Genomic DNA, 18,754 nt, shown 5'->3' with positions numbered 1-18,754 from the left:
TTTGTGGGCTAGGAGCTCCTTTCAAATATATCATGGTCAGTGTCCTGACAAAGAGATCAGGGCAGAACTCTCAGGCACGGTGAGTCTCTCTGCACAAGGCTGGGACCAAAGAAGTGAGACGCCCCGATGAGTGACCCCTGACCTCCCTGCCACTAGTGGGGTTTTTTGGGGGGACTGGGTGTGGGGAAAGGAGACACACTACCTGAAACATTTTGTAAAAACTTACCTTTCACTATGTCTCAGTGGGAAAAACAGTAAATCCGCTAAAAATTCCATAATTTCTCCAACTAGGGTGTTTTTCTCACCAAACTTCTCCTGATATTTAAGCAATCTTGAAATTTCATTTTTGCAAGAGAAGCGTTTCCGGCAGCAGATCTGAAAATAAAATGCATGTGCGTGACTTACTGGGCACGATACATGTTGGCTACCTTCATTGTGTCACCAAAAATAATGCTCATAAACGTCCTTTATTCTATATAGGACCATACAAAACAGCAGAGCAGTTTATATTAGCAGAGGCTTGAGACTTTCAAAGTGATTGATAAGATGTGTGTACATCTTTATAAGAAACTAGGGCACTACTCTCAACCGCAGCACTATGGACATTTGGGGCCGGATAGTTTGTTGCGAAGGGTCCTGTATAATGTTTGCCATCTCCTCCGGCCTGTACCCACTAGTTGCCAATAATGACGCCCCCAGTCATGACAGGCTAACGCGCCTCCAGACATTGCCAAAGGCCCCATGGGGCGCAAGCCTGCCCCCGGTTGAGAACCACTGAATCAGAGGATGGAAGTGTTACAATTCAGCCTTTCTTAACCCCATCAGTTAGTTGGGAAATGGATTAGCAAGTACGGGTTAAGTATATTAATCATAACAGTAACAGCTAGTACAGAAAATAAAACATTTTCAAGCAAAAACACACGTTTACATCAGAACACCTTCAGCGTATTTCATGGTAGCCTGGTCACAGGTGTTGCTGTACAGTAAGCTGGACATTTCAGTAGCACACTGCAGAATATGATTTTCTTTTAAGTACTCCTTAGATGCTGACTTCGCCAGGTTGTTCAGCACTCTGCCTGCAGGGAATAAATTTTGGCACAGAAGATGAGGCTCAAGGCTTTTTTCCACAGAAGAGTTAAGATGTCACTAGGCAGAGCATTTAATATCATTTCTTCCTCGCTGCCAACAGCTGGGTTTTGTCTTAATAAATCAATTACTGACCTACATTGCATGGAGTTGGTTTTTCTACACGAATTTGTGTGTGTGCAGAAGTTATAGGGCTGAGGAGCTGAGGCAATAGATTGAAACCAAATCCAAGTCCGTTTTGCAAATGAACAGGTCAGAAACAGAGTGAGAATATGAATGTAGTGAAACCAGCCGTCACCATGGTAACCAAGTCCTAGAGAAGGCAAGCCGGTACAGCCTTGCAACAAGAAACAATAAAATGGTACAGCCTTACAACAAGAAACACGTGAATAACCCCATAAACCTAATTAATAAGTAATGGGTTGTACCTAGATACACACTGCCTTGGGAATGTACCCTTTGCAAAGGCCTAAATTTTGCTAGTTATTGAGAGTTAGATATTCTAACAATAATAGACTTCTAAAAGTAGACAGTTTTACGGTTTTCTAAGCCATACTTTGTTATGGAAAGAGATAAAAACCATAATTATATTTCAAGAAGGTGTTACTAGAGCATTGCTAGCAGTAAACAAAGCAGATTTAACTCCCTATGCTAAGGAATTCAGTATTAATTATAAAGGGTTACCATTAAATTATCAAAAAAGCATCTTTCCCATCATCAACAGCACCCCATTCACTGCTCAGTGCCCACTCCAGGGCCTCAGGCCGTGCATCTGCACACCAGGGACGGGCAGCCAAGTACCTGGTCTCCCTATGTCCCCTCTTAGCCAGCACATAATCCATTCTCCATACAGCAGCAAACGTGACCTCAAAACAGAAATCAGGCGATGTCATCCCCAGCCTAACTCCTGCAAGGCTTTCCCTTGCACTGATAATAAAATCCAAATGTTTCCTGAGGCCCAAGGCCCTGAAGGATGTGAGCCCAGCTGCCTCCTGTCCTTTGTTCACAAAGGCTTCTTTTTTTTTTTTAATTTTCTTATTTAAGTATAGCTGATTTACAATGTTGTGTTAGTTTCTGGTGTACAGCAAAGTGATTCAATTATATACATATATATATATATATATACACACACGTGTGTGTACTTGTTCAGGTTCCTTTCCATTATATGTTTGTTGTTACAAGACAGTGAATATAGTTCCTTGTGCCACACACACACAGCAGGTCACAAAGGCCTCTTTTCATCGCTAGGACAAGCCGAGCCCTCTCCCACCTCAGGGCTCTGCACACGATGTTCCCTCTGCCAGGAATGCCCTCATCCCCACCACATGTTGCTCCTGCAGTCTGTCACGTCTCAGCTTCAATGTCCCCTCCTGGAGAGGCCCCTTGACCACCCTTTCACAGGTGGTCCCTCCCCCTGCTCACGCTCTACCTCCATCTCTTGTTTGTGTCTCTCACTGCATTTAGTACAGCCTGTAATTACTGCATGTGTCCGCTCCCTTGTGTGTCATGTGTCACCTCCTTTAGGGGGCAGCGTTGGTGACTCTGTCCTGTTCAAGCTGCTGGACTCAACACAGTGCCTGGTGCACGACAGGTGCTCAGTAAAGAGTTTTTGAATGTGTGAGCCCTGGTCAGGCTGGAAACCCCTCCCCTCCCCCTTTATCTGCTTGCCTAGACCCTGAATCCCCACCTGACCCTCATCAAGAGACCGGAAGTACAGTGCACTCCCATCAAAGCTGCTGCTAATGACACTGATCTACCTCTGAGCATTCCTGTTCACCAGGAGCCCACCCCACCTGCTGTTTTTGCCCCCTTGGAGAACCACACTTGTCTATACCAGGCCAAGGTCTGCCAAAATCCTTGGAACTCTATGCTTTGGACGGCCCGGCTGGCTCTAGAAGGCCAGTCCCAGAACCCACAGAAGCGTCCCTGGTTCCCACACTGGTTTCCTCTGCTCACCAAGGTCCCAGCATGTCCATGACCAGCCCTGCCTACATTAGGATGACTTAGAAGCTAGCCTCTATGTATGGAGGATTAGAGCTTTATAAATGCCGATGCTAGAAGAGATGCCACATAGCAAGGAGTAATGCGGACAGGCTTTAGGGTCAGAGAGGCCTAGCTTGGACCCCCAGCTCCAGAGGTGCTAGCTGTGGGAGCTGACGTAGTTGATTTCATGTCTCTGACCTTCAGTTTCTTCATCTGTAAAGCGGGGTAACTATATATACCACATGAGGTATATTTGAAGGTAAAAGAGCTTGTGAGCATCAAGTGCCTTGTACATTGTAAACATGAAACGAATGATAACTGTTACTGTAAAAGTGGATTTACACTCCAAAATATATAAACAGCTCATGCAGCTCAATATTAAAGAAACAAACAACCCAATCCAAAAATGGGCAGAAGACCTAAATAGATATTTCTCCAAAGAAGACATACAGATGGCCAAGAAGCACATGAAAAGCTGCTCAACCTCACTAATCATTAGAGAAATGCAAATCAAAACTACAATGAGGTATCACCTCACACCAGTTAGAATGGGCATCATCAGAAAATCTACAAACAACAAATGCTGGAGAGGGTGTGGAGAAAAGGGAACCCTCTTGCACTGTTGGTGGGAATGTAAATTGATACAGCCACTATGGAGAACAGTATGGAGGTTCCTTAAAGAACTAAAAATAGAATTACCATATGATCTAGCAATCCCACTACTGGGCATATACCCAGAGAAAACCATAATTCAAAAAGACACATGCACCCCAATGTTCATTGCAGCACTATTTACAATAGCCAGGTCATGGAAGCAACCTAAATGCCCATCGACAGACAAATGGATAAAGAAGATGTGGTACATATATACAATGGAATATTACTCAGCCATAAAAAAGAACGAAATTGAGTCATTTGTTGAGACGTGGATGCATCTAGAGACTGTCATACAGAGTGAAGTAAGTCAGAAAGAGAAAAACAAATATCGTATATTAACGCATGTATGTGGAACCTAGAAAAATGGTACAGATGAACCGGTTTGCAGGGCAGAACTTGAGACACACATGTAGAGAACAAACATATGGACACCAAGGGGGGAAAACCACGGTGGGGTGGGGATGGTGGTGTGCTGAATTGGGCGATTGGGATTGACATGTATACACTGATGTGTATAAAATTGATGACTAATAAGAACCTGAAGTATAAAAAAACAAACAAACAAAAAAACAACTAATACTAAAAAAAAAAAAAAGTGGATTTACAGGTGAAATGCAGAGAGGGTAAGTAGCTTGCCCAAGGTGACCTTTGATCTTACAGTAGACTGTAAAAACAGCTGTGATTCTCCATGCCAACCTGTACCCAACTCCACTTTGCAATGCCACTCTGCACCAGAGTCTCTTTCTCTGCCATGGAATAAAGCCTGATGACTTGCTGTGACTAATCACATGCAGCAGAGGGGGTGTCATGCCAGTTCTGAGCCTAGGCGTAAACTTGTGCTCTCCCTCTCGGAATTGTGCAAGCCACTAGGTGAGCAGGCCTGGGCTGTTTTCCCGAAGGATGAGGAGCACGTGACCAGAACCCTGTCACCCAGCCAGACAACCACCAGACATCTGAGTGAAGTCCTCTGAGACCAGCCAGCCCCACTGGCCCTGCCAGCTGATCACAGATGTTTGCATGAGCCCAGCCCAGATCTGCTGAGCCTACCCTGGACCAGGGGGATCCCCTTGGTGGACCACAGACGTGGGCAATAATAAGTCGCTGTTGGTTTTATTTTATTATTTTTTTTTTGCATGTGATTGAGTATTTATTCTAAACTAGGTACTCTACATCCATTTTTTTGTTGTTCCTTGCAACAATAATATGAGGTGAAAACCATTAGCATTTTAGAGTTAAGGAAACAAACCGAGGTACAGGGAGTGGCATTATGTTGCCATGGGTCATGACCATGCAACTAGTAAGTGGTAGAGACCCAGGTCTCTCTGTCCTAAAGACTGAGCTCTGCACACCCATGAGTTAACCTGTCATAGAAAAGTTCCTTCATATTCATATTCATCTGTATAATGCAGCCGTTGGACTAGATGATCTTTTGCTTATAGTTCAAAAAGAGTAGGATTGTAGCTCAGAAAGAGTATGATTCTTTGTTGGCTGTTGGTTTTAATCTGTTGAGTTCTGGGGTGCTTTCTTATACAACATAAGATAATTGACACAGCCGTTTAAATATGACATAAGTCTAGACATTATGTTTAGTCTGACTGTAAGTCAGTGAGTCAAAAATGCTTAGTATCTGCATTCACTGAACGTTCTTTGTTCTATTAGTGGTGCCATAGCAGCGTCGGGCATCAAATACTGGCGAATAAAAAAACGAGCTACCATGAATGAGTACTTGACTATGTGTCAGGCACCATTCTGTGTGCTTTACGGTCTCCCTTGAATGCTTTTAGTCTCACAACGACCATGCAATGTAGGTGCTATTTTTATTCCTATATTTTTACAAATATGACAACTGTGACCCAGAAAGGCTAAGTCTTGTGTCTAAAAGCAAAGAGCCAAAAAAATAAAAATTAAATTAAAATTATTAATACATAAGTAAATACATTTTTTTAATAAATAAATAAATAAACAGCAAAGAACCAGTAAGTGGAGAGGTGGGATTTGAACCCAGAAAGGCTGGCTTCACAGTCGAGCTCTGAGTGGCCCGCTTACTCTTCAAAGCAGTGTGAGGTGCATCACAACAGCCTTCCACATTCTAAAAGGGTCATCTGTCACAGGAGGCGTGCTCATGGTCAACCCTCACACGCCCAGCAGCCCAACAAAAAATCAAGCAAGCAAAGCACACACGCCCGTTTCCCTTTCTTCACAGGCGGGAGGAGCCCAGGAGTCTGACTCTGGACCACAAGGGTTTATGCCTCCTGCACGTGCCCACCCTACCTTTCTGCTTCACTAAGTCCTGGTTGTCTTTTAAGTTGCTGGATGAAAATTCCATCAGGTTGGACCACGCTTTCTGGAAACACCAGAAGCCTTCCTTCCTCAGTCATCCCTATTTCCAGATAGAGTTCCCCGATAGCATTCTGTACTTTGGGAAGCATTCCTGTCATGGACCAAGTCTACACAAAATGAAAGAGAACACAGTCTTGAGGGGACACAGCCGCCAGACACCCGCCCAAGAAAGGCTCATTTCATAATGAACTTGCAAAAGATTGCATGCTTTACAGCATTTCTTGTGGAATTCTAAATACTTATAAAATGAGAGTTATAGCGAAACATTTATGGGGAGACACTGCAAACCAAAAATAAATTTTGGAAAATGTTTTCACAGGTTGTTAGTCAATGGTAATGAAAAATTTTGAAGGTAAGAATAACATGGTGATGTCTTGCAGCTGTTAAAGCTCCCAGAGGAGGTATTATCTAAAATCCAAACGAACACCTAAAAACGCTGTCTATGTGGACCTTGAATTCAAGTGTGACCAGAGATCTGCTAACTTTACATTCGATACACTTTTGCTTAGAATTTCAGTTCCCTTTCCTGGTTTAGCATGTTTATTTCAGGGGTACTTAAACTTCATTACCTTAAATCACTCCTCTATCAAAACCTTATCAATGCATAAGAATACACTAGTTGGTTATACTCTTTTAAATGAGAGTTAGTTATTTAAATAATAATGAGTTATTATTAATATCTCATTTCAGGAAACTTAATATTAACAAGACTATATATGAATATGTTTGGTAACTAATAAAGCCCTATTCAAATGGTCAGTATTACCACCATCACTGGTTATGGAATACTTTATGCTGTACCGAAATGTTAGCCTGGGACAGGACTGACTGAGCCTGGCTCCCTGGCGGGAATTCTTTCTGCTCTCCTGCACCTACTGAAAGTGACCTTCTACGGCTTGACCCAGAGATTTCCAATAAGTGTCTTGCAAACAGGTTACACCTACTCTGAGACTGATCTCAGCGCTGGAGGCAGCTGGTTGTGGTGTGGAATCCCTGGACCCACAGTCTTTTACACTCCCTCACGGGTATCTTCCAAAGTGCCCCCTTCTCGGCAGCTATCCGAGGTCTCAGCCCTAGTGCTCACACTTCCCGTCCTCCACTTCAAGATGGCCTGCATGCTGACTTTACTGAGATCAAACCTACTCTGAAAGATTGCCCTCGGATATTGGTTAGAATCACGATTGGCTGCAATTAACAGAAAACCCAGACTAACAGTGGCTTGATTTCTCTCTCATGCGAAAGTCAGAAAGTGGATGACCCAGGGCTATAGACACACCACAATGTCAGAGACACGGTTCCTCTCATCTCACTGTTTGACCTTGCCTGACCTCCATTCCCAAGGACACCTCTTGGTCTAAAATGGCTGTTGCATCACCAGCCATCACAGCCACAATCCAAACAGCAGGAAGGAGGAAAGAGGAGAGGGAGGGCACACCCTTCACTTCATGGAAACTTCTCAGAAGTTATCCATAGCACCTCCATTTACATCCCATCAGCCAAAACTTAGGCATGTGCTCATATCTAGCTTCAAGGGAAGCTGGGAAATGTAGTCTTCTTTCCAAACAGTCCAGGAGGGGGGTGGGGACATTACTTACTACAAAAGGGGGACTAGATATTGGGAAATTATAGTCTCTGGTATACCTCAATTACCCTTTTCTTTTAAATTTCAGATTAGCAGTGTTTTCACCTATCTTCTTCCTTCCTGCCTATGCCAGAGGAAGGGATGCCCAACCTCCTTACCAAGGACCTGCCCCTCCCCAAGCTCGCGAAGTCCTGTGCTCCTCACAGAGTCCCCACCAGCATCTCCAATCCACCTCTCTCCCTGGCTCGTTTCCTGCTCCACACAAACACATAAATCCTGGACGAAACCTAACTTGAACCTGGTACTATCTTGACTTTTCATCTTTCTCCTTTTACTGACACACTTCTCAAACAGGTATTAACACATGTGCTTCCCCATTTCATTATCACACACTCACCTCTTAAAGCCCTGCAGTTTGGCTCCTCCCACATATACCCCCTTCCATCTCAGGGGTTACCACTGACCTTTGCTCACCAGACCCAGGGGCCTTCTTTCAGTCCTCATTTGCCCAGGCCTCTAAGGAGCAGTTGATGCTGTTAGCCACTCCCTCTTTGATTTGGGGAAACTAGGATATCCTTATTCTCTTCCAATCTCTCACTCCTGTACAGGTTTTTTCCCTTTCCTCCTTTTAAGGATAAGTAATCTTCCAATGACCAATTCCTACTGTCATTCAGAGATCTTGTTTACTCATGGTTTTAGCATTCACATGTATGTAGATGTCTCTCCAGTCTCTTTCCAGACTTCTAATCCTATGTTTCCCCAGCTGGCTGGATACTCCCCTTGGGTATTTTTCCTGAACTGCAAACTCAGGAGTTTAAATGTTAAAAATTCATCATCCTCTCTCCAAATCCAGGCTCCTCTTTGAATTTCCCCACATCCATCATCAGACTCAAATCCTCAGGGTTTCCTTGATTTCTCCCCATGTCATGGCCACATTTCCAATCAGTCTGAGTCAGGCAGAATCCCCTGTCACAGGGAGGATGACAGCTCCCAGTCTACCACCAGCCCCCAGTGGTCCTTTGACCCTTGAGTCTCACTGCCCACATTGCCCGGAATACTAATCGGCATGTCAAATGCAGCCATATGGTGTCAGTACCCTCTTGATGAAGACATGTCTTTTATTCCCCTCTTGCTCCAGGCCATCTGCTTCTTGAGGGCAGAGGCCCCACGATCCAAGAATTGAGTTCTGTGCTTCATGGGTATTCAGTAAACATTTGTTGATATGCCCAGTGATTGTGAATCATTCTTAGGTCACGGTCTGTACTGGCCACACCTATGGAGCCCTGACCCAGCAAAGCTCTTAAACTGCATAACCTCAGTGGATATGTGCAGAAACCCTAGGAAACAGGGATTATTACGCCTGTATTACAAGCAGGGAAACTGAGGCTCAGTGAGGTTAAATCAATCCCCCAAGCTCACGTGGCTAGCCAGTAGGAGAACAAGGGTGTCCAACCCAGACCAGCCTATCTCCAAAGCTCTGCTCTGCACATTTACTTAACAAGTGAGCCTCTGATGCATAAACAGAGGCCCCTTCACAAAAGTATCCTTTGGTTTTCCTGCAGCCTGATGCACCTACTGTGAAGGACTAGGGGGAGAGTCATGAGACTTACTTTTTTAACAAGCATACTTGCTGCTATAAATCAGGGTTTCCCAGCCTCAGCACTATTGACTTCTGTGCCATCTAATACTTTGACATGGGGGGCGGCAGGGCTGGCCTGTGTTGTGTAGGATGTTTAGAGCATTCCTGGCCTCTACCCACTAGATGCCGTTAGCAAGCCCCCCGCCAAGCTGTGACAACCAAAAGGTCTCCAACATCGCCAAATGGTCCTTGACAAACAAAATTGCCTCCCAGTTGAAAACCTCTGCACCAAAACTTTAAAATAACCTAATCTGAAGAAATTACAAAAGTGGTTTGGCACGGAATGTATATTGCACAAATAATAAGCTCTTTCCCCTCAAGAATGTTCAGTACATATTTCAAAGAAGTGGTTATTGCCCAAAATCGTTTTAGAACTTCTCTTTGGGAAGGGACTTCAGAGCCTAAAAAAATTATTCTGATAGTCTCCATGATGGCTAATCCCAAAGAACTGTTGCAAAAATATTTTGAGAATAAAATCATAAGACTGATCCCTCTGGAAGGAGTGCTTTGAAGTGGGAAGTCCTCTCTGAACGTCTCAGTTTCGTCATGCTTCCCATGCAGCCACCTTCTCCCTTCACCCCACCTACGCCACAGGTTACGCTTCATCACAGTTGGAGATGCTGGCAGTGACTGGGAGCTCCATGAGGGCAGAAACTGTGCCTGCCTTGCCTACTGCTATCACCCCAACTCCCAGCACAGAGCTCAGGCTGGGCAAGGCCCTCAGGGAATGTTAGCCGAGTGGAGGACTGAGTGAATGAATGAGTGAGTGACTCAGTGAGTGAACGAGTGAATGGTTGAGTGAATGGCTGAGTGAATAGATGACTGAATGAGTGAGTTAATGAATGAATGAGTGAATGAGTCAGTGAATGAGTGAATGAATGAGGGAATGACTAAGTGAATGAGGGAGTGGATGAATGAACGAATGAATGGATGAATGAATGAGTGGTCGACTGAGCGAATGGCTGAAATCAGGCACTCAGTGATGACCTAATAAAATAATTGGTGCTTTCCAGAAAGACACATGTCAGTGATGAAAATCTGGACCTCGTGGGGAAAAAAGTATTTGGTGCAGGGGGACATTCCATAATCAAAATAAGATATCAGAGAATCACTGGACTCTACTCTCTGAAAATGCAAGAGTGGTCAAAAGAGCTTAAATCAAACTCTTATTATCTCTTACCTAGGCCTCAGTTACTTTTTAACCCACGGATGGTAATAACAAAACAGCTTAAGATCTCACTGTGAGCCACGCATTGTTTGAAGTGCTTTGAGCTCCTGCTCACTTCACCCTGTTCACAGCCCCATGAGGCAGATCTCAGAACCCTCAACAACGAGAACTCTCAGTCAGAGGTTCAAATTTTTGCCAAAGTCGCACAGCAGGAAGTGCCAAAGCACTTTAAATCTGGGTCAGTCTGTAAACAGCCGAGGCTGATGCACTACTCCACACTACCTTCTAAGGACACAAAGTACTGGCAAATTCAAATTGATTCATTGATTCATTTGTCACATTTACTAAGCACCCAGAGGTTGTAATACACCATGGTACATATAAAAATTGGTAAACAAGCATGGCCTCTGCAATAAAGGGACTTGCAGATCTTGAGTCTTATAAATCTCTTTAGATAGAATTCCTTCTAGAAAGATGTATGTTGATGGAGCAGAGATAGAGCTTTATGAACATTTGAAGGCCTTTGTTTTGAAACAAAAATAGCTTTGTCTTGGGTTACACTACCCTTGGTCCATAAAATACTACAATCGGTAAAAATTTATAATTTTTTAAAGGACAGTTAAAGAATAGTTACAGTTACATGTCATGAGTGAGTTTCATTGTATTCAACAAGTCCAAACGTTTCTATTTCAGGAAAAGTAAATCAATAGAGGGACAAGATAATCAATCAACCTTCCCCAACATCTTTATGAAATTATAACCACCTAGAGGGGTGGGATAGGGAGGGTGGGAGGGAGGCTCAAGAGGGAGGGGATATGGGGATATAAGTATACGTACAGCTGATTCACTTTGTTGTACAACAGAAACTAACACAGCATTGTGAAGCAATTATACTCTAATAAAGATGTAGAAAAAAAGAAAATTATAATCAACTTTTTAACCAGTATTTTATTAGTTTATTTCAACCCACTACTCTCGTTCCCATTTTGTTTTATGAACATTCCTTTCTTCCCTCCAAAATGACACCTATTGGTATTCATTCATTCAGTTGTGACTCCCATCTATTTACTGGTTGTTGTCACTAATATACAGTTTGGGACACAGATTAAAATCAAAGCTTCCTCACTGATGAACATAAGTAATAATTATTTATTATTCATTATTCATTAGTTTCTCTATTTGTGGACTAGATTATAAACAAACAAAGGTAAATGATATCTGAAAATACCTAACACAAATTGAATAACGTTTGAAGGATTTAAAAAATTATTTCCCAATTTACCTGCACTAACATGTTCTCAACACTCAAGAATAACTCTTCTGCTTCATTGGTCTTGCCCAGAAGCTTCAGAAATCTCGCAATAAAGAACATAATCGGCATTTGTCAGTGGCAGTAACCTCAAAAAGTCTGCATTCCAGCACTAGAATGGAAAGAAAAGTAAATAATCCTAAAGCATATTTGGAAAGGAACAAAGAGTGCTTACCACTTAATCTTGATACAAGTTAAATAGTAAATACATTTTCTATATTTCACTGTTTCTCTCTCAAAGGATCAGCACTTTGCTTTTATTAAGGTTTACATATATTACCAAGTATCTTAAACTACCACATGAAAAATGAAAGTCAAGGCCTTTAACTAATCCTCATATGTAAATTTTGAAAACCAGAGAGTCAAAAAAGAGTATTTCTCTAGCTCAATCCATATATTGTTGTCATTTGTATTTGGGAGTGATTTTCAGGCAAGAAATAAAAGGCGTTTAAATTTCTTATACAATTCTGCCCTCTGTTGCAACTGTCTTGAATTACTAGCTTTAGCAGAAAGAACAAAATGTTAAAAGAACAAAATAGGGAGCATACGTGTGTGTGTGTGTGTGTGTGTGTGTGTGTGTGTGTGTGTGTGTGCAGTTATACCTTATCATATACAAATGAAAATATACAGAATTTTTGAACTTGAAGACTCAATTAAATACATGGTACCACGAAGTCATCATTTTCAGAATTTCTCTTTCCAAACATTCCAGTATCTAAACTTCTACATTTGTCCATTTGTTACATTTCAAACTGTTGTGCCTAATGTGTCTGACACAAACATATTCTTATTCCTCATCTGTTCCTTTGGACAAACTGTAGGCAACCCAGACCTTGGCTACCCTCTTGCTTTCTTCCTGCCAACTTTTCCGTGGAGCCCCATTCATGCACGGAATAAATGTTCAGTGAACACCAATGTGTCAGGCAGCATTGCAGGCTCTGAACACCAAGCACAGCAGACGAGGGTGCAGCCCTCAGCATCAGGGAGGCCGCCAGGAGCCTCTGAACCACAGCTATGGTGCCTTGGGTTGGGGAGCAAAAACTAAACAGAGCCAGCGGAGAGAGAGCGCTGAGGGCCAGAGTTCAAGACATTTGTCTGCAGTGGCTGTCTGAGCAAAGGGGCCTGAGGTGGGTAAAAGAACTGAGGGGTGGAGCTAAGTGACGCGGGACCCTAAGAACCAGAAGTGGCTGCTCAGAACAGGCAGAAAAGGGCAGTGTGGACACAAAGCTAAGGGCCAGAATCCTGTCTAGAAGTGGGACTTCCGCACATTCCAAGAGGGTTACTGAGTCCAGACTCCTGTCAAGAGCTCAGGTTGGGCTGGATGGTGTTCATCACTCAGGGGCCATTCAGCACCCACACCATGCCTGGTGTTGCTCCAGGCACTGGGGATATGGCAGTGAACACGAGAGGTAGAGCCCTGCTCTCAAGGAGCTTATAGTCCAGCAGCTGGGTGGGTCGGAGGCAGGGGAGAGGGGAGCAGAGATAGACAATTAAAAAAAGAAACAAGACAAAGTCTGGTAGCAGTAAAAGCTATGCAAAGAATTAAAACATGTTAACATAACAGAGAATGACTAAGTACAACGTTAGATTGGGAGGTCACGCTGAGAGGGTGACACTGCAGCGAGATCTAAATAACCAGAAAGAACCAGTACTACAATGAGTGGGAAGAACATTTCTGGCAGAGGGAACAGTTGGTGCCAAGGCCCAAAGGCAGAATGTACCTGAAGGACAGAAAGAAGGCCAGGGTCTTACAAAACGATGCTACCCAGGCATGCAGGGGCCAGACTGTATAAGGCATTGTAGGCTAAACTGAGGAGTTTAGATTTTAGTATAAGTGCAACAGCAGACCAGTGGAGTTGTCTTAATCTGCAAAGTGACATGATCTGGTTTATATTCTTAAAAACTCATCTTGGGGGGCTTCCCTGGTGGCTCAGTGGTTGAGAATCTGCCTGCCAATGCAGGGGACACGGGTTCGATCCCTGGTCTGGGAAGATCCCACATGCCGCAGAGCTACTAGGTCCGTGAGCCACAATTGCTGAGCCTGCGCGTCTGGAGCCTGTGCTCCGCAACAAGAGTGGCCACGATAGTGAGAGGCCCGCACACTGCGATGAAGAGTGGCCCCCGCTTGCCGCAACTAGAGAAAGCCCTCACACAGAAACGAAGACCCAACACAGCCATAAATTAATTAATTAATTAATTAATTAAAAAAAAAAAACTCATCTTGGCTACTATGCAGACAATGGACTTTGTAGAACAAAAAAGAAAGTAGGAAGACCAGTTCGGAGGCTGTTACAGCAGGTCAAGGGAGAGGGGATGGTGGCTAGGGCTCACTAGAGTGATGCTAGTGAAAAGCCGAGGTTAGTGTGACAACTCTAACCTCTCCTCTTCAACATCATCCTGGGAGTCCTAGCTAGTGCAATAAGAGAGGAAAAGGAAATAAAAGATATATATATATATATATATATATATATATATATATATATATATATATATGGAAGGAAGAAATAAAACAGTCTTTCTTCACAAATGACATGATAGTCTATGTAGAAAATCAAAAAAAAATAACCAAAAAACCTCCTGGAAATAATACGCATTTATAGCAAGGTTACAGGATACAAGATTAATATTCAAAAGCCAATTGTGGGACTTCCCTGGTGGTCCAGTGGTAAAGAATCCGCCTTCCAATGCAGGGGACGTGGGTTCAATCCCTGGTCGGGGAACTAAGATCCCACATGCCGCGGGGCAACTAAGTCTGTGTGCCACAACTACTGAGCCCACACGCCTCAACTAGAGAGCCCACGTGCCACAACTACAGAGCCCACATGCTCTGGACCCTGGGCGCTGCAACTAGAGAGAAGCCCATGCGCCACAACTAGAGAGAACCCATGCACCGCAAGGAAAGATCCCTCATGCTGCAACTAAGACCCAACACAGCAAAAAAAAAAAAAAAGGCCAATTGCTCTCCTATGTACCAGCAATGAACAATTGGAATTAGAGATTTAAAACATATTACTATTTATAATAGAACACCAAAAATGAAGTACTTAGGTATAAATCTAACAAAACATGTATATGATCTATATGCATAACACTACCAAAGTCTGATGAAAGATATCAGAGAAGATCTAAATAAACAGATATACCATGTTGATGGATTGGAATGCTCAGCACTGTTAAGATGCTTGACCTATAGATTCAATGCAATCCCAATAAAAATCTTCTATAGATGTCCAACCAACCTTTGACAAAGCAGCAAAGACAATTCAATTGAGATAGTCTAACAAATGGTGCTGGAATAATTGGCCATCCATGTGTAAAAAAAATTAATCTAGATACAGACATTACACTTTCACCAAAAAATTACTCAAAATTGATAACAGACGTAAATATAAAATGAAATACTATAAAACTTTTAGAAGGAAATGCAGAAGAAAAGCTATGTGACCTTGGATTTGGTGATGAGTTATACCAATACCAAAAGCACAATTCATGAAAAAATATTAAGTTAGACTTTATTAAAATTTAAAACTTCTGCTCTGTGAAAGTCACTATTAAGAGAATGAAAAGACAAGCCACAGATTGGGAGAAAATATTTGTAAAATATATATCTGATAAAGGATTTCTATCCAAAATACACAAAGAACTCTTAAAACTCAACAATAAGATATGTAAAGATGCTCAACATTATTTGCCATTAGGGAATTGCAAATTAAAACAACAATAACATATCACCACACATCTATTAGAATGGCTAAAATCAAAAAAGTTGACAATACCAAATGCTAGCAAGGATATAGAACAACAGAAACTCTCATTCATTGCTCGTGAGAATGCAAAATGGTACAGTCCCTTCAGAAGACGATTTGGCAGTTTCTTATAAAGCTAAACATAGTCTTACCATACAATCCAGCAATCATGTTCCTAGGTATTTACTCAACTGATTAATAAACTTGGCATGCAAATGTTTATAGCAAACGTTTGTCCTTCAATAGGTGAATAGGTAAACTGTGGTACATTCGTACCCTGGAATATTATTCAGCATTAAAAAGAAATGAGGTGTTGGGATTTCCCTGGTGGCGCAGTAGTTGAGAATCCACCTGCCAATGCAGGGGACATGGGTTTGATCCCTGGTCCGGGAAGATCCCACATGCCGCAGAGCCACTAAGCCCATGCGCCACAACTACTGAGCCTGTGCTCTAGAGCCCATGAACCACAGCTACTGAGCCTGAGTGCCACAACTACTGAAGCCTGCATGCCTAGAGCCCGTGCTCCGCAACAAGAGAAGCCACCGCAATGACACGCCCGCGCACCGCAACGAAGAGTAATCCCCGCTCGCCGCAACTAGAGAAAGCCCACGTGCAGCAACAAAGACCCAACGCAGCCATACGTAAATAAATAAATAAATAAATAAATAAATAAAAATATTTCTACTACTAAAAAAAAAAAAGAAAGAAAGAAATGAGGTGTCAAGCCATGAAAAGACATGGAGGAATCTTAAATGCATATTCTAATCACAACTGTGTATAACATCCCTGGCAGCTTAGAGAAGGGCAGTGATGGTGGAGGTGGACACATTTGAGAAACATTTAGGAAGTAAAAAATGCCAGGACTCAGTGATGAAACATATGTGGGGAGGGGATAAAGGAGAGAAAAGTGTTCAAGGACTACTCCAAGGTGGTAAATTGAGAGACAGTCCCTGGAACAGACCCTGTTTTGGAGGGATGTTCATGAGTTCAGTTTTAGATGTGTTGGGTTTGAGGAGCTTTGAAGACATCACCCAAGTGGACAGTTAAGTAGGACGTTGGGTATGTGAATCTGGGGCTCAGACGATAAGCATGGCTGGGGAAGTAAATGTGCAAGTCACATACACACGAACAATCACTAAAGCCATAGACACAGGTAATATTCTTACAGTGGAATTAATGAATGAGAGAAGAGCCTTAAGGATTCTAACACTTAGAAGCCAGGTAGAAGAGGAGGAACTAAAAAAGAGACAGAAAAGCTACAGCCAGAGAGATGGAAGATGAACCATGGGAGTAAATTCCAGTAAAACGGAGACCAGAATGTTTACAAGAGGAGGGCCAGGTCAAAACATCCACTGATGCTAAGAAGTGAAGTCAGACAAGGACTGAAAATGTTCTTTGGATGACCTGTTCGTGATCTTGCCTATTTTTATAGAAGTGTTCATCATTTTCTTATTGATTTTAAGAGCATTTTTACATATTAGAAATATTGCTATTAATCCTTTGCCTGTTGTGTGTTACAAATATTTTTCCCAGTTATCACTTGCCTTGTAGTTGTGTTTCTGATTTTCTCAGAGTTGATTTGTGTTGTTTTGTTTTACATATGGGAACTTCATGTGTTTATTTAGACAGATTTATCAATTATCTTCTCTTTCATGATTTACTCTTTTGCTTTCTTGCTTAGACTCATCCGTATTTTCTTATAGTTTTCTTTATGTAGAATTTCACTTTCTTATATTTAACTCTAATCCTCCTGTAATTTATTTTGGTGCAATGTTTCAGGTAACAACTATTTTTACCAAATAGTGTATCATTATCACAGCACTATTTATTCCATAATCCATCTAATTTGAAAAGCTTTTATCATTTACTAAGTTCTTATATCTGTACCTGAGTCTGTCTGAGCATTCTATTTTGTTCAACTGAGCTATTTTTGCTGCCAGTAGCATTTTTTAAATTATTATTGCTTCATAATATGTTTAAATAACTTGAAATTCAAATTGCCCTCATTATTTTAAACTCTTACTCTCGTATACTTTTTCTCCAAGAATTTTGGAATCATTTCGAAAATTTAGAAATGTTGTCATCCCATTGGGGTTTCAGTTAGAATTGTCTTATGTCTATAAACCAATTGGGGAAGAATTGACAGCTTTATAACATTGAGTTGCCCCATCCTAGAATATGGTATGTCTCCCTACATACTGAAATCTTATTTTCTGTAATTCTGAAGCTTTTTTATAAGAATAAAGATTGTGCACATTTCTTATTAAATTTATTCTTAGATATTTCATATTTTCTGTGGCCATAGCAAATTGTGCCTTTTATTCTTTTAATTTTTCTGTAGAGCTATTTTGTCCCATTTACCCAAAATATTTAGAGATTCTGAAGGTATCAAGGGCAAAGATTCATACATTAATCATGAAAAGCTGGTGTTTTCCCATGTACTACAATCTTCTGACAAGATCCTGGAATGTAATGCATTTATCCTCTGCCCTAATAGGAAAGCCTGCCCCTTAAAAACAAGATGATTCTCCTCACCCCACCCCATCCACCACCTGGAGGGCAGCCAGCCAGCCATCTGTCAAGATGGAGCTAGGCTGGGACTCATCCTTCTGCCACATCTTCTTCTCACCTTTGCCATTGTCCAAAAATGCAACTGCAGCCAGAAATGTGTTTTCTTCACTTTGATGTGACCCAGGGCTCCAGCCAAAATCAAAAGTATCATGTCGAAGAGAACCTATAAAAACTGACCTGACCATAAAATTTGTCTTCTTGACTCAAAGACCTCTCTACTGGCCTATCAATCAGAGATGCAGCTTCCCCAGCCGGCGCTGCTGGGTAGGGTGGGTGGCGGGGCGGCGGGGGGGGTTCAGGAAGCATCAAAGGAGAAGCGAGTCCCAAACTCAGAACTGCGCATCGTTCCATCAAGCGAAGAAATTAGGCGTCTTGTTCTTGTTGCAGCCACTAGAGGGAGCCAAACCACACAGTCGGGAGGGAGAACTGAGAACAGGGCATACAGAGCAACAGCCTGGTGGACCAGGAGAGATGTCAGACTGTCTTCCACCCGCAGTCAAACTAATGCCACTGGGCACTCTTAGAAAACTCTCACTTTTAAAGGAACCGACCAGAAGCAGGTAGGGGTCAAAAGTATAAGAGCTTATTTACCTTTCAGAACAGAATGCAGATAAGGAAGAAGCAGCCTCAAGAAGAGAATTCTTAATCATCTCCCGCACGGGGAGGGAGGCTA

At 42.3% G+C, this 18,754-nt stretch overlaps 1 pseudogene across 1 annotated transcript in view; it reads right to left on the bottom strand.

Moving 5' to 3' along the window:
- The window catches only part of LOC309640602 (putative tetratricopeptide repeat protein 41), a 91,860-nt pseudogene that overhangs the window by 22,915 nt on the left and 50,191 nt on the right, over positions 1-18,754 (bottom strand). Inside the window, exons 10-13 of the transcript XR_014268583.1 lie at positions 11,738-11,876; positions 5,998-6,173; positions 929-1,076; positions 227-375 (exon numbers count right to left, since the gene is read on the bottom strand). The product of XR_014268583.1 is annotated as a putative tetratricopeptide repeat protein 41 (transcript). The remainder of the gene's footprint in view (positions 1-226; positions 376-928; positions 1,077-5,997; positions 6,174-11,737; positions 11,877-18,754) is intronic.

The sequence above is a fragment of the Balaenoptera physalus genome, assembly GCF_965194825.1.
Source record: "Balaenoptera physalus genome assembly, chromosome: 13".
Lineage (NCBI taxonomy): Eukaryota > Metazoa > Chordata > Mammalia > Artiodactyla > Balaenopteridae > Balaenoptera > Balaenoptera physalus.
Note: the sequence above shows the minus strand (reverse complement) of the source record. Positions and strands in the feature narration are given on the sequence as shown.